The sequence below is a fragment of the Saccoglossus kowalevskii genome, chromosome 16, assembly GCF_978046115.1.
Source record: "Saccoglossus kowalevskii chromosome 16, keSacKowa6.1, whole genome shotgun sequence".
NCBI lineage: Eukaryota > Metazoa > Hemichordata > Enteropneusta > Harrimaniidae > Saccoglossus > Saccoglossus kowalevskii.
This window is the reverse complement of record NC_140656.1, coordinates 17,461,461-17,475,129: the sequence shown is the minus strand read 5'-3', so window position 1 is coordinate 17,475,129 and position 13,669 is coordinate 17,461,461. Positions and strand designations below refer to the sequence as shown.

The window sequence follows — 13,669 nt, the reverse complement described above, 5'->3', positions numbered from 1 at the left end:
TATATTTTACTGTAGAACAATAGGAGCGAGAGACCAACGTTCCATGCATAAAAATAAATTATATTATTATACATCTGTCATCGTAATGCCATAAGTTACAGCGTGCCGTAATTTTGCGGTATTTTACGGGGTATTATCCTACCATATAAGGAAATGCGAATTATAAATATGGAATGATTACGCGCGTAAGCGTCCTTTAATAATAAAAACAAACATGCCTGCCCACGGAGTTTTACTGGACTCTACACAAAGAAGTGATTCTGTTCTAAACATTTTGGAGTACGGCATTCCCATGATGTATCCTTGGAAAGAAAAGATGTATAATAATAATTTTATTACGAGAATATCTAAAAGTATGCACTCAGACAGTACGCCGTCGCATCGACCTCCATTGGGCGTCGGTCGATTGTTCCGCTTTACTGTCTTCGTGCATACTTTGAGGTATCCTCGTAATAATCTAAGATTCTCAGTAAACAATATCCATATAAACTTTGACAAAACCATAGAGTGACTTAAACATTTCCCCCACAATAATCTGCTCCGCTAAAAGAGTATTTTTCGGGTGTTGCCATGGTAATGATAGGACAAACATTGTTTCCACCTAACTAGAGTACAGGTGTGACCATATCAAGTTTGAACAAACGCACGACGAGACTTCTATAGTCGTTTATTAAAATTGCTTTTGAAACCAATGAAGTCAAGTGTAAATAAAGATTTAGGCGCGTTGCCGTTGTTATGTCAAATCAATATGACAATTTTTTGTTTGCTTCAAATTCGACCTCTTTTCTAGTGCAGCTGTCAAGTTTGACCACCCTCCAATCACAGAATGATTAAGAAGTCGTTCCTTGTGAAAAGTTACTCTGGGGTCAAATTTCTTGGCAATGAAAAAGATATAAAAAAAACAAATAATAACTTAGGGCTCCCACGCTGAGTAGATAGATATATGTCCATTAATTTTACAACAGAAGATATATTTGGCACGAAGGCATTAAAAAATATGTGTTTGGCTGTTGCAGATGACAACAATGGAGCAGGATTTGTTTTAGATATAGCGGCCCAACCCGAGTGAAGGTGTGACCTGCCTGCCAGATTTGAATGAAATCGTCCTAGCAAAAAGAATAAAAACAAAACAAAAGCGAGTCGAAGCGAGTTGTTTCCAACTGTGTAACAACGTAAAATTAGTTGAATTATAGCTGATGTAATGAGTTGATGCATAGACCCTCTAACAGAGTCTATGGTTGATGAGATTATTAGCTAAGATGATGAGTAAATTGTGTGAGGAGTCATATTCACTAAAGGACTATAGTGACGTCAATTGATCACGCATTGTCATTCACAGTTTGAGATATTGAACATATCATTGACAGTTATCGTACACGTCACTAAAATAAAGTAATTAGTGATTAACTCAATGAATATAATACACTTCATTTACTATTGTTTTTTTCTCAAATCAACCGGACTGGTCTATTTGAAAATATAGACGATTATGTGTTGAATATAATTTCAGAACAAGCGCGATTCCTTTGGCAGTTTTGATATCAAGCAACATATGCACTGACGATAGCACTATACAGGAATAATCTGAACCAGCGCGTAAAATAAATCACCAGTATACAAAAACATTGTAAAATTTCTAAATTTCACTCACCTATATTATACCTTGTATACGCCAACGCGATGTTGGTAGCCGAGGTGCTTGTTCTGGTGTCTGAATTATTGTCATTTGCTATAAATAGGTAACCCGTATGGTCACGTGATATTATCGAATCGTTTGAACGAAACATAATCTGTTTATGGGCACCGAGTGGTTATAATATGTAGAGTAGACTGTGTGATATGTTATATTGTATCTTGTTTGAACAAAGCTTGTGATATTTTTATTGTGTTTGTTACAGCTTCGAATGACTTTTATGAGGTTGCAGGACATGGGTGGTAACAACAGCCACATTCAGTTCCCACATATATTTCTACACCATATATTTATAATATTTACTCAGCGAAACACCCACGTCCCATCTCATTGTCCGTTCATTTTCTATGGGAAAACTTATTGGTCTTGAATAGTTATTATAGCTTTTCCCTATTGTACCCACCCACGCTGACTACCTTATCTTTTAAAGACTGTTTCAAATATATCGATGACTTCTTGGTTGCCTGTTTATTGTTCTTTTCATTTTTTTTAATTTTGTCCTACCCTTGCCCGTTGCTAGGTATGTTACGCAAGCGCAAATTGAATTACATCGCGTCCGCCGGGAATCAGGAATTACATGCGGTTTATATATCACAGACATCTTTTAGATGACTCCTGCAACTACCAGAAATACTCGAATGAATGAATGAATGAATGAATATAATTTTTCCAACCAATTACTTTTTCTGTGAGAAAAAAATGCTACAGTGGAACCGCCTATAGAACTAAAGATACTGTAACTAAACGAATATATATCTCATTGTTATATTCAGGAATGATGGACATAAAACATATATTCATACGGTCTAGTCATTCGTTTTTTGTTTACTTTCACTTAGTTTTGAAACTTGGTATTCATTGCCCAATATTGGCCCACCTCCCAAAATCACAGAACTGTTAAAAAGACTAAAGCTACCCCGAGTTAAAGGTCAAATCAGTTTTTAAATTATTGTATTGAGCAAGGCTGACACTTGCACAAGTCGTACCGGGCGTCAGTGCGCAAACTAATCGTAAACTGGCCCGTCGTGACTGCGTGCCATACGAGAATTTTGAAATGTTCAAAATTTGGGGTACGACAAAATTTAGCGACCTGGTCGTGAACTATGCGCAAACTGTTCGTGATTCGTTGGGACGATGCGTGCCAGTACGTGGCAGTGCGCGCCATGCCACGACTGTCACAAGTAGTTCACGACATGTTCACGGATTGGTGCCTTCCCAGTGACACGGCCACGTGTACTTCACGCATTAATGACACGAGCAGTTCACGACTAGTTAACGCACTTGACGAACAGTTTGTGCATGGCATGAGCAGTTCACGACGAGTTCACGACTACTGCGCGATAGTGGCGCTCGCGTTGCAGGGGTATATATAGGGCTTGCTGGACACTGCTCGCCATTCCGGAGATCGCCATCTATGAGGCAACTTATATCACAGAGACAACATGCCTAAAACAAGCAAATAACACCGAATAAACGGCAAGGTAAATACTACGTCAAATTATAGTAAACACGTACTGCGTGCGTGACTCGAACCGGCGCTCGCGTACGGCACCAAATCGCCTAGCTTCACGCCACTACACGTCTTCCCCTCGGCCACCGGGCATCCCCCACCGTCCGAATTGCGCAGACTCGTCGTGCCAATGCGGGAAGTGCTTAAATTATGCGTGAACTCGTCGTGCTAGTGTGTGTGCACTGATGGGCACGCATTCGTGAACTCGTCGTGAACTATGCGTGAACTCTTTGTGAACTATGCGTGAACTAGTCGTGAACCGTGCGAGAGACTTGCCATGACAAATTCGTGGCCAAAAGTCGTGCAAACTTCATCCATGCTTTTATATTCACAATAATATACTTAGCGCGTAGTTGTCGCCAGTCAGGCGTCATTATTTTGTTTTAAGTATTTTATTAAAGTCGGATTTTCACTTTTATGCTTTAGACTTGTCCAAAATTAACAATCACAATATAATACTTGTCTACCTACTAATAAATTCCTGCGTTTTTAGACTAGTTGTCGCCAGTCAGGCGTCGTTCTTTGACATGTCTACCACTTATATAATTGCGTATCATGATTTATACCAGTTGTCGCCAATCAGGTGCTGCTACTTTTTTGAGAGAGCTGTTTTTTTGCACAGATATATTTGCAATTATATTATTTGCAATCCAACAAAATAAGCGTATATACTTTCTAATATACTAACGTATGTCTAGATCAGTTAAGCGTCGCTCGTTTGTGTGTAAGTATTTTACTTAAATGCAAGAAAAGTCAGAATTTCAGCTTATTATGCACTAGACTTGCTTAATATTCGCTCCAACAATACAATATTGCCTCGTATATAATGTGACATAAATTGTAAGTGAAAAGTACAGAGCCCTGGCTGTGTGAATGAAAAGTGCACATGTTTGGATACTTTGTAACAACCCATTGCACATGTTTATTTTTAGACTGATACAGTCACTGGATTGTGTTGTCAGCAGAATTTGAGATACATACATACTGTCTCTCCCTGTGGCATAATGTATGGCATGGTGATTGTGAAATACCTTGGAATGTGCTTAGCTCAGTGTTGTTGGAAATGAAAATAGATATGACATCATTGATCCGAGTCTTCTACTTTAAATTGGTGAAGCTTGGATAAAAAGTGTGTTATTCCACTACCAAAATTGGCATCCTATTTACACTGATTTGTCTGCTATTTCGAGATAGCCAATCACTTCCTTTAGATACATTTACATAAAGTATTTAAGTTGAGACAGAAGGGAAAATCTTTAGTCAGAAAGGTGACCTGACTTGATCCTGTAACATCTTGTGATGATATACAGGGGTACATATGCAGACGTGCTGTGCAGTAATCCCTGCTGATCAACAGGAACCACTGACGCCCACTACCTGAACTACTCCCGTTGTACCGGTGCTACCAGTAGCAGCAGATAGCAGTGCAGTTGCCGATACTCCCTGGATACAGAGCATGAGTTTAAATTGTAGTGCAGCTGCTTCGACAGTGTGCCAGATACGAAGGAATGCAACCAGGTCCATTGCTGTTCACCGGAGGGTGAAGTGTTGCCTGCAGCATTGATCAAGTCTTTTAATTTTATTTGTGTACTGTATACCCCACTCCCTGCTGGTTCCAGTGACCAGCATCCCTGTTATTTGTTTATTGAAGTACAGGAAACCGTATATATTGTGTATTGTTGATTTGTTATAATCGTTACTGGTATATTACTTTCTCTACACAGTCTCAGTTGTGGTGATATACATTCACCAAACGATCCCCACACCGTGACAGCGGACAAGCTGAGAGGGAGGAGACTTATAAGACAAGCACGCTACCAGAGACAAAAATTATTAGAACGGCATTAAAGACAAGCTCCCCGCTTCTTAATACGGCATAGCCCCACAAAGGCCCCCCGCATTTAACATCACATTGGTGGCAGCAGTGGGGTACAACTGATGCAGAGAAGGGGAACCAGAGAAAGCAGATCATAGCGACTCCAGTTACAGATCCAGATATGGCAGAGCTGATACAGAGCAAAAAGATGATCAGCAAATTTTTGTTGATACATTAGGAGAAATAGAGTTTGCACAGGCAGCAGCTGCTGATACTGCAGATACTGCAGTTCCAGTGGAGACTGAAAGAAGGGGGTTGTGCAGCCAGAGGGTAAGGCAGAGGAGCTGCTACCACAGGTGACACGAACCTCTGGCTATGGTACCCAAGAAATGAGTAAAGCTGACCTGTTGACTGGCAGTAGAGTTACAGCGGAAAAACAGAATAAGCCAGCAGTAGCAGAGAAAACAGATATACCATGGGGGCTGGATACAGCCACATCACGGTACTGATCAGCATTGGCTTGGGTACCCCCTGGCACAATCAACTGGCAGGCGACTGACAAACCCCACCTCAGACTTATTTGAGGGAATAAAGGAGGATCCAGAGCCAGGCGTTAGACCAAAGCTTCGCAGAGAAAAGAAAGGAGAGGAGGCTTTCCGTCAGAAGGGCATGTATCCTGTAACAAAGCCTAACATTATTCCAGAAAAATTTAATGGGAAAACACCATGGAGAGATTACAAAGCCTATTTTGAGCAATATGCACTTGCAAATAATTGGGATATGGCACATAAGTCCAAGTATTTGGCAGTGAGTTTGTCCGGTTTGGCGCAGAAAGTGCTGACCCAAGAAGCAGATGGTGGGGAAATATCATACCAAAAGTTAGTCACCAGATTAGACAGGAGATTTGGTCCCGGTGGGCAAGCAGATACCTATGCGGCAGAACTGCGGTTTAGGCAGCGCAAGAAAGGTGAAAGTTTACAGGAAATGGGTGAAGCTATACGCGAATTAACAGAGATGGCCTACCCAGGTATGGACCCTACTTCCCAAGAAAGGCTGGGCAGGCAGTATTTCAAAAATGCAATCGCTGAGAAAGAAATAAGAGACGGTATATTTAGAGCAAATCCAAAAACATTTGACCAGGCGATACAGGCTGCATTGGAGACTGAGTCACACGTGTTGGCTGAAAAACAAAGACTTGCTGAGCAGTACCCCAAATTTAGCAGAGTGCTGAATGCTGATTGTGACTCAGAGGTGACAGAGCTGAATGAAGAAATAAAAGAAATGGGGGTAGGACAATTTCAACCAAGCCCAATAGCAGAGCAGCCATGCAGTGGGCGACAAGATAGAAGAGCAGAAAGATGGAGCCTGATAGGAATTGAGTGTTACAGATGTGGTGCCCCCGGCATATTAAGAGAAACTGCGCTACCCCTCCAAGCAGATATGCTAGTAATGCATCAAAACTAACCCCATGGACCAGGGCTGGGTCGGAAATGCAGGCCCAGGCAACCCCAACAAGCAGTAAAAATGGTGCAGAGAAGGAGGGCGTAGGTTACGCAGAAAGGAAAAAAGGAACTAGAGGAACCAGATAGAATAAGATGAACTATCTGGCATGCTTCGAGTCAACGCTGCTCAATAATTATTTTTCCATACACTTTTAAAGTTAGCCAGTATCAATTGGCGCAAATATTTTTGCAACATCAATCGTTACAAGTGTTAAAGAACTGTTTTTTTGGCGATCCGCTCCGCTAGGATTGCCCTTAAAATCACTTTTGTGTGTTTGCTTGTGTCTGTGTTTGTTTGTGTGATTTCCAGTGTTTTTACGTATTAATTTTTCTGTGATTTTTTTTGGCTTGGCCGATTTCGCTCACCCTAGTTATTAGGTAAAATCTGTGAAAAGATTTGGCCCACCGTTGCCATAACAATAGCCAAAAGAAACTGATTTTTGGATAGCTTCCCGCCAAATGTATCTTTTCATACAAATTTAGGATACAACACCACATTCTACTTAGCTTGAGTGTGTGCACAAAGTTACTATTTGAACCTTTGATATCTTTTTTCATTACCGAGATATTTTACACCAAAGTTGGGGTGACTGTTCACCAGGAATGGCTTTTTGACCCTTCTGTGATTTTTTTTGGCTGGGTCGATTTGGTTCAAGTCACACCTTTACTCTAGTTAGGTTGTCAAATCTGATAACAAATTCTGACCCACCACGCCAAATGTGTCTCGCCCTACATTTTTTCGAATAAAAAGCACGGATGTAGCTCATTCTACTCAGCTTGAGAGTGAGCATAATTTACTGTTTTTTTCCTATTTGTCTATTATCATTAGCGAGAAAATTTACCTCAAACATGGGGTAACTTACCACCAGCAACGGCTTTTAACTTCTCTGTATTTTTTTTGGCTTGGCTGATTTTGTTCTTACCTGACAGGCAGATTGTACCGTCAATAATTGGAATACTTTCGCCCCAAATTTAATACCTCCTACCAGCCTGGTAATTGAGTGTTCAAATGATAATGCTTTTCATTTTGGCTACGTTGCACTGTATCAACGTAATCCCAACGCAATTTTGAACTTTGAATGAACTGTAAATGCTGCCTTCAATCAATCAACTGTCGCAAAACGATACAGTGTAACAATGTCAGCGCCCGTTATCTCTTGTCAGTGCGCAACGTAGCCAAAATAGAAAGCATGATCATTTGAACACTGCTATTACAAGACTGGTAGGATGTTGCCATGGCAGTGGTATTAGTGACGGTACGACCTGCCTGTCAAGTATGAACAAAATCAGCCAAGCCAAACAAATTACAGAGATGTTACCCCAAATTTGAGGTCAAATTTCTAGGTAATGAAAAAAGACATAAAAAACACTGTTACATTTTTGCCCACACTCAACCTGAGTAGAATTAGCTATATCCGTGCTTTTTAATCCTAGAATAATAGGGTGAGATACATTTGGCGCGAAGGTATTCAACAAATCAGTTTTTAGCTGTTGCTATGGAAACGGTGGGCCATAATTTGTTTTCAGATTTTACAACCTGACCAGAGTGAAGGTGTGACTTTCCTGCCAAGCTTGAACCAAATCAGCCCAGCCAAAAAATCACAGAAGAGTTAAAAAGCCATTCCTGGTGAACAGTTACCCCAACTTTGGGGTCAAATTTCTCGGTAATGAAAAAAGAAACCAAAATGCAAATGTGTGCCCACATTCAAACAGTAGAATGAGCTATGTCTGAGGTGTTTTATCCTGAATTTGTAGGAGGGGATACATTTGGCGCGAATCAGTTTTTTGCTATTGCTATGGCAATGGTGGGCCATTGTTTTTCCTAGATTTAACCTACTAACTAGGGTGAAGGTGTGACCTGCCTGACAAGTTTGAGCGAAATCGGCCAAGCCAAAAATAATCACAGAAGAATCAATATGTGAAAACACTGGAAATCACACACACAAAAGTGATTTTAAGGGTAATCCTAGCGGAGCGGATCGCCAAAAAAAAACATTAACAAGAAAACAATCGCGCGCACACACATACACACACACACACCCTTGTGACACTCCCATTTACAATATTGAGATTGTTGAAAATAAACAAGACATATATCTCATTTATCCAATAAATGGCCCTTACAAAAATAAATATGACTGTGTTCCATATAAGTTGACATATTCCAACAAGAAAACATGCAAAACATCGTATTAGGGGGAAATGAAATGAAACAATATATAATCAATCGAAACATTACAATAATTTACTATATCTCTGAGAAATTATTTACCATAATATACATTTCATTCTGTCTTCAATGTCAGAAGATTTTATTCGCAGTTCAAGACCCAATCATACACAAGAAACAGAACAACATTGAATCCCTCCAAAGAATAACCCCATCTTTCCCCATTTACCTTGTGGACGTCAATGCCTTGTTGATGGCTGAGATGCTTGTCCCGATATTTGCCTGCCACGACCGATGTCTTATGTGTAAGTAACGTGTAACAACACGTGATACCAGCTTGGCAAATGGGCGAACACGATTTCTTATGGTCATCACGTGGTTATGTCCTGTAGATTGGAATGTGTGGTATACTATATCTTGTTCAAACAAAGCTTGTAATTGTTTATTGGTTTTTTAACAACATTTGAGTTCGGCCGGCCTACTCTTGTTCATTCCGTACTGCTGGCTGACAAGTGAGGTGTCGGCTCATACGGTCCAACACATTCAGAATGCTTATTTGGCAAGCCTTTGTTGTGATTGCTGCTGCATCCACAGTCCTAGGAAATCTCATTCAGTTTCCTCATGGTGTTATATACTCTTACAACTACGATGCAGCCACGACTCTTCATAACGCCGGACGCATACAAATGAAGGCGAAGGTGAGAAAAACAGTATTTCTGTCACATCGTTGTTCATCTGTTATTCGTCTCAAATGTCCCAAACCTTGGCCTTTATTTCAATAGGACGTAGAGGCTAAATAGGACAACACTTTTTATTTTTTTTGGTACTACGTCATGCATTTTGGTCTTGTACTCACATCTGATACACCAATGCGCCATTGTTTAGTGTTTGGTTCCACTACCCCCCCCCCCCGTGCACGCGTCTAGTAAGGCGTGTTTTCCAATGATTTTTATTTTCCTATAAGTGAAAAATATAACGCGTTACTGCAGTGTTCCAAATGCAAAAAGCACATCACGTGTGTGGCATGGAAACAGAATTGCTGGGCAGTGTAAATAAACATACATGTAATTCATTTGGAATGGTCGCATTAGTATTTTAGTGCAAAACATATTAAATTATTAATTTCCCAATTGCATGAAAGTATTCCAGATGTGTTTTCATAAAATCTATGTAGCTTGTAATTCATCCGAGTGTGTCGAGTCGGCTAGCTAGCTTTTCCTCGCGGCTCTCGCTGCCAATGATAGAAATGGAGGCCGAGAAAAGTCACGGCACGGTCTTGATTCCGCTGAAAAATAAAAGCAGCAGACGATGGCGAACACGAGTTACTATTACCCTTACCACTGGAGGAAATAGTGACGTCCGAAAAAAGTATATTTCTCTTTCAAATTTCATCACTGTTTCCGACAAAACGGTATCATATGATGCCAAATCACTGTTCTCTGTGCAAATAATTAACGATGGGATATTACATATAAACATTTTCCTCAATTTCAAACCCAGCATGAGAAAGCGTGTACGTCCTTATGTTATGTATGATAGTGATTCCGATTCCGATTAATTGTGTCTGATAGTCTAATTCTGAAAGAAAATCCTACCAATCGATTGGTAAATTTCCACTGTAAATCTGTTAATAAAAGTTTTGAATGGTTTTCATCCCGTCTAAATGTAAATTCTTTCGCAACGTACGTATCGCCTGATTTTAGCCAATGTCTCCAGTGGCATTAAATACAATATAAGCTCCGCAATAATGAAAATTTTGAATATTGAACTACTTATTCAAGTATGCATGAACAATATTTAATATTTTGAACGCGTCTATTTCGAAATTAACCGATTGTCACATACCAATTTCCAATATGTTCAATTCAAAGGCGTTAATACAATGTCAACAACAGCCATGTCATGGGCGTGTTATATCAATCACCTTGTCACAACTTCCTCGTCATTTGAGACCTGGCGTACAAAACCAAGTTCTAATTTAGCTTTAACGCGTTATATGATCAGTTGTGTGTATGATAAAATGGTTATTCGACACCAACAAGAAAATACCGTGTTTTCTCTTGGGAGGTGGGGCATCCGGGCATTGTCACCGCGTGGCAACCATCACGAGAAAAACAAAGGGCGAAAACTTTAAGAAAACTAACTTTGATCTACTTGCTGAGAATCTCCTGAACAGTGTGACAAGATTACCCCTACATATGCAACATATATACATTCGGTTGCTCTGGATTACTTCAAAATTATATAATCAGTTGGCATGACTACATGACACTCTTTATAACAACAAACCACCAAGTAAATCGAGTGAGTCGTAAATCGTTGATGGTTTCACCACATAGTGATAAATTACACATTCCACTGCAGTAATAAACGTCTTCATGCATGAAACATGCGACAATTCTACTGGCACTTTTAGAACAAATACAGCCTTCTATATAATGTTTAACTTTCATAAACCTTAGATATGATTAGAAATTTGGAGATATTCCGATTTAGATATGTTGGAATACTTCAACATTCGACTCATAATAAAAACCATTTACGAATTTAATGCATGCAATTTTGGACAACGTTTTATAATCAAATAAACAATTGGAAACTTAGTGAAGATGTGAATAAATCATAACAGTCTTTATACATTTCGTTGCTTGCACGATTCAAATATGCTCGAGGAATGGCGTTTCTGTGGGGGGGGGGGTTCCATGTCAAGTAAACTTCCCAATAATTTTCGACATTATAGTTACAATTGAATTATAGCCCTCTCATCTGCAATGTATAAATTTTACTACATCAAACTATATAGTTGTCGACCAGTTACCATAAAGTGGTCTGAGAATTTTGAAACCAACCGTGTTTGAGTTCTAACCTGCATTGTGATATAAAATGAACAGTTCAGGGTCACACAGAACATGATATTCTCCGTATATCACATGTCAAATCACACTGAATCATTGTTTACTGTAGAACAATGGGAGAAGGTAAACACGTCCCATGTAGAACAATAAATCATATTTTAAGTAAACATATAACACCACTGAGTGTGTCGTGACCAGTACTACCAGATATTGGGGCAACTAACATTTTGTCCACACTAATATATGTAAGCTAGTGCTAATTCCACTGCAAACACCAGTAAAACAATTTATAATGCGCAACTTCCTTGTGTGTCGGTACTACCATATTTTTCAAATTTAGACAACTTTACAATACAACTTTTCAATGGGACACAACACCACACCCCATCTATATTAATTTAACCCACGCTATATATATATATCAATAACAATCTACGAAATAAATTGTTGCATTTCTATCGGCAACATAAGGCTGTATTTACTGTTTAGAAAACTTTTCAGCAATATCAGTCTTGAGCATAAATGCAATTGATATGACAATAATATCTAACATGACATGAGCGGAGCTACTATGTGTGTTAATTAATTGATACTTATGCAAAGTTATTCAGTTGATTAATTTAATAAAATATTATTTAGATACTTAAAACGATAAAACTACATAGTATTAAAAACTATTATTATACATCTGTCACCGTAACGCCTTAAGTTACAGCGTGCCGTAATTTTGTTGTATTTTACAAGGTATTTCCATCCTACCATATAAGGAAATGCGAATTCCAAATATGAAATGATTACGCGCGTAAGCGTCCTTTATTAAATAAAAACAAACATGGCTGCCACCAGGGTTTGACCGGACTCCACACAAAGAAGTTAGATGATTCTGTGCTGAACTTTTTGGATTTCGGCAATACCATGATGTATCCTTGGAAAGAAAAAATGTAATAATAAGGTTATCAGATACCTCAAAGTATGCACTCAGACAATACACCGTCGCATCGACCTCTGCTGCGCGCCAGTCGATACTCCTTCTGTACTGTCTTCGTGCATACTTTGAGTTATCCTCGTAATAACATCATTTTAACATTCATTTATCTAAACAAATATTGTGCATGCAAAATAGCTAAGTATAAAAATAATATCATGCACTATTTATATGATTAGCGAGTGACATATGTCGAGCAGCATGGACAATCGCCGTGCATTAAACAAGCAAGACATAACCTCGCCGTATTTATGGATTGATTCGACAATCAATATTGATATGTGGTCAATCACAGTTACGTAGTTACCTGACTTGAACTGTACATAGAACGTTCCCCGTCAGCCATTTTTCTTTACATTGTGTAACCTTTGATCAAGGCTTTCCAAAAATCTGCCAGAGATGGCGCTATTCACTAAAGCTACGTCATTTTATTTAGTTTACGTGGAGATAAGTGCGTTGTTCGATACCTCTATATGACCTCTAAAACGGCCTATACAGGTTTATTTTCCGTGAGCGGTGAGATCGATTAGATACCGGCTGATATGTTCTGGCGCGTGTGACTTGTATGCTCCGGGCTCGCGTATTACATCAACGAACCCGATACATTTAATATTCCACTGTGTGTGAGCCGTCAGTTCAGTATTGGACGTGCCTACCTACGCCTTCACATCAACAGACTTCCCCACCAAAGAAAACATCGTTCTAGATATTTTTGTTAGAAGTCTAGTTATTAAAACCAACTTAGTGATTCTCGGACTAACAGAAAGCTTCATTGCGAGACTTAAATACACGAATTGTCGATATATATCTTTTTTTCCATTGACTATGAATTATGACATGTTTTTTCCCATAATGATCACGTATTTTGTGCACAATATTTACAGGACTCACTGAAGGCCTTCAACAATATTAAACCTTCCTGAAAATGTATATCTATAAAAGCTTTTACTCGTACTTTTCTTTAGATATAAAGTCCACTCCGCGATAACATGTCTCAGCGTGCCCGCCTTATAATTTTATTCCGGGTAGGACTGAAAATCCCTGTAGTGTCCTCGTAGGAGGGCGCTATTCTATACATAAATAAACATGCGCTTATAATTATTGTTTCAACAAATCCATACCATTCATTTTTATGATT

General features: G+C 39.2%; 1 long non-coding RNA gene across 1 annotated transcript; it reads right to left on the bottom strand.

The window, feature by feature from the left end:
- Positions 1–12,149: 12,149 nt before the first annotated feature.
- Positions 12,150–12,886, bottom strand: LOC144354066 (uncharacterized). The gene is made up of 2 exons (XR_013420936.1): positions 12,839–12,886; positions 12,150–12,471 (listed from the first exon to the last, which is right to left on the bottom strand). It is a non-coding gene; the product is annotated as an uncharacterized LOC144354066 (long non-coding RNA).
- Positions 12,887–13,669: the final 783 nt, after the last annotated feature.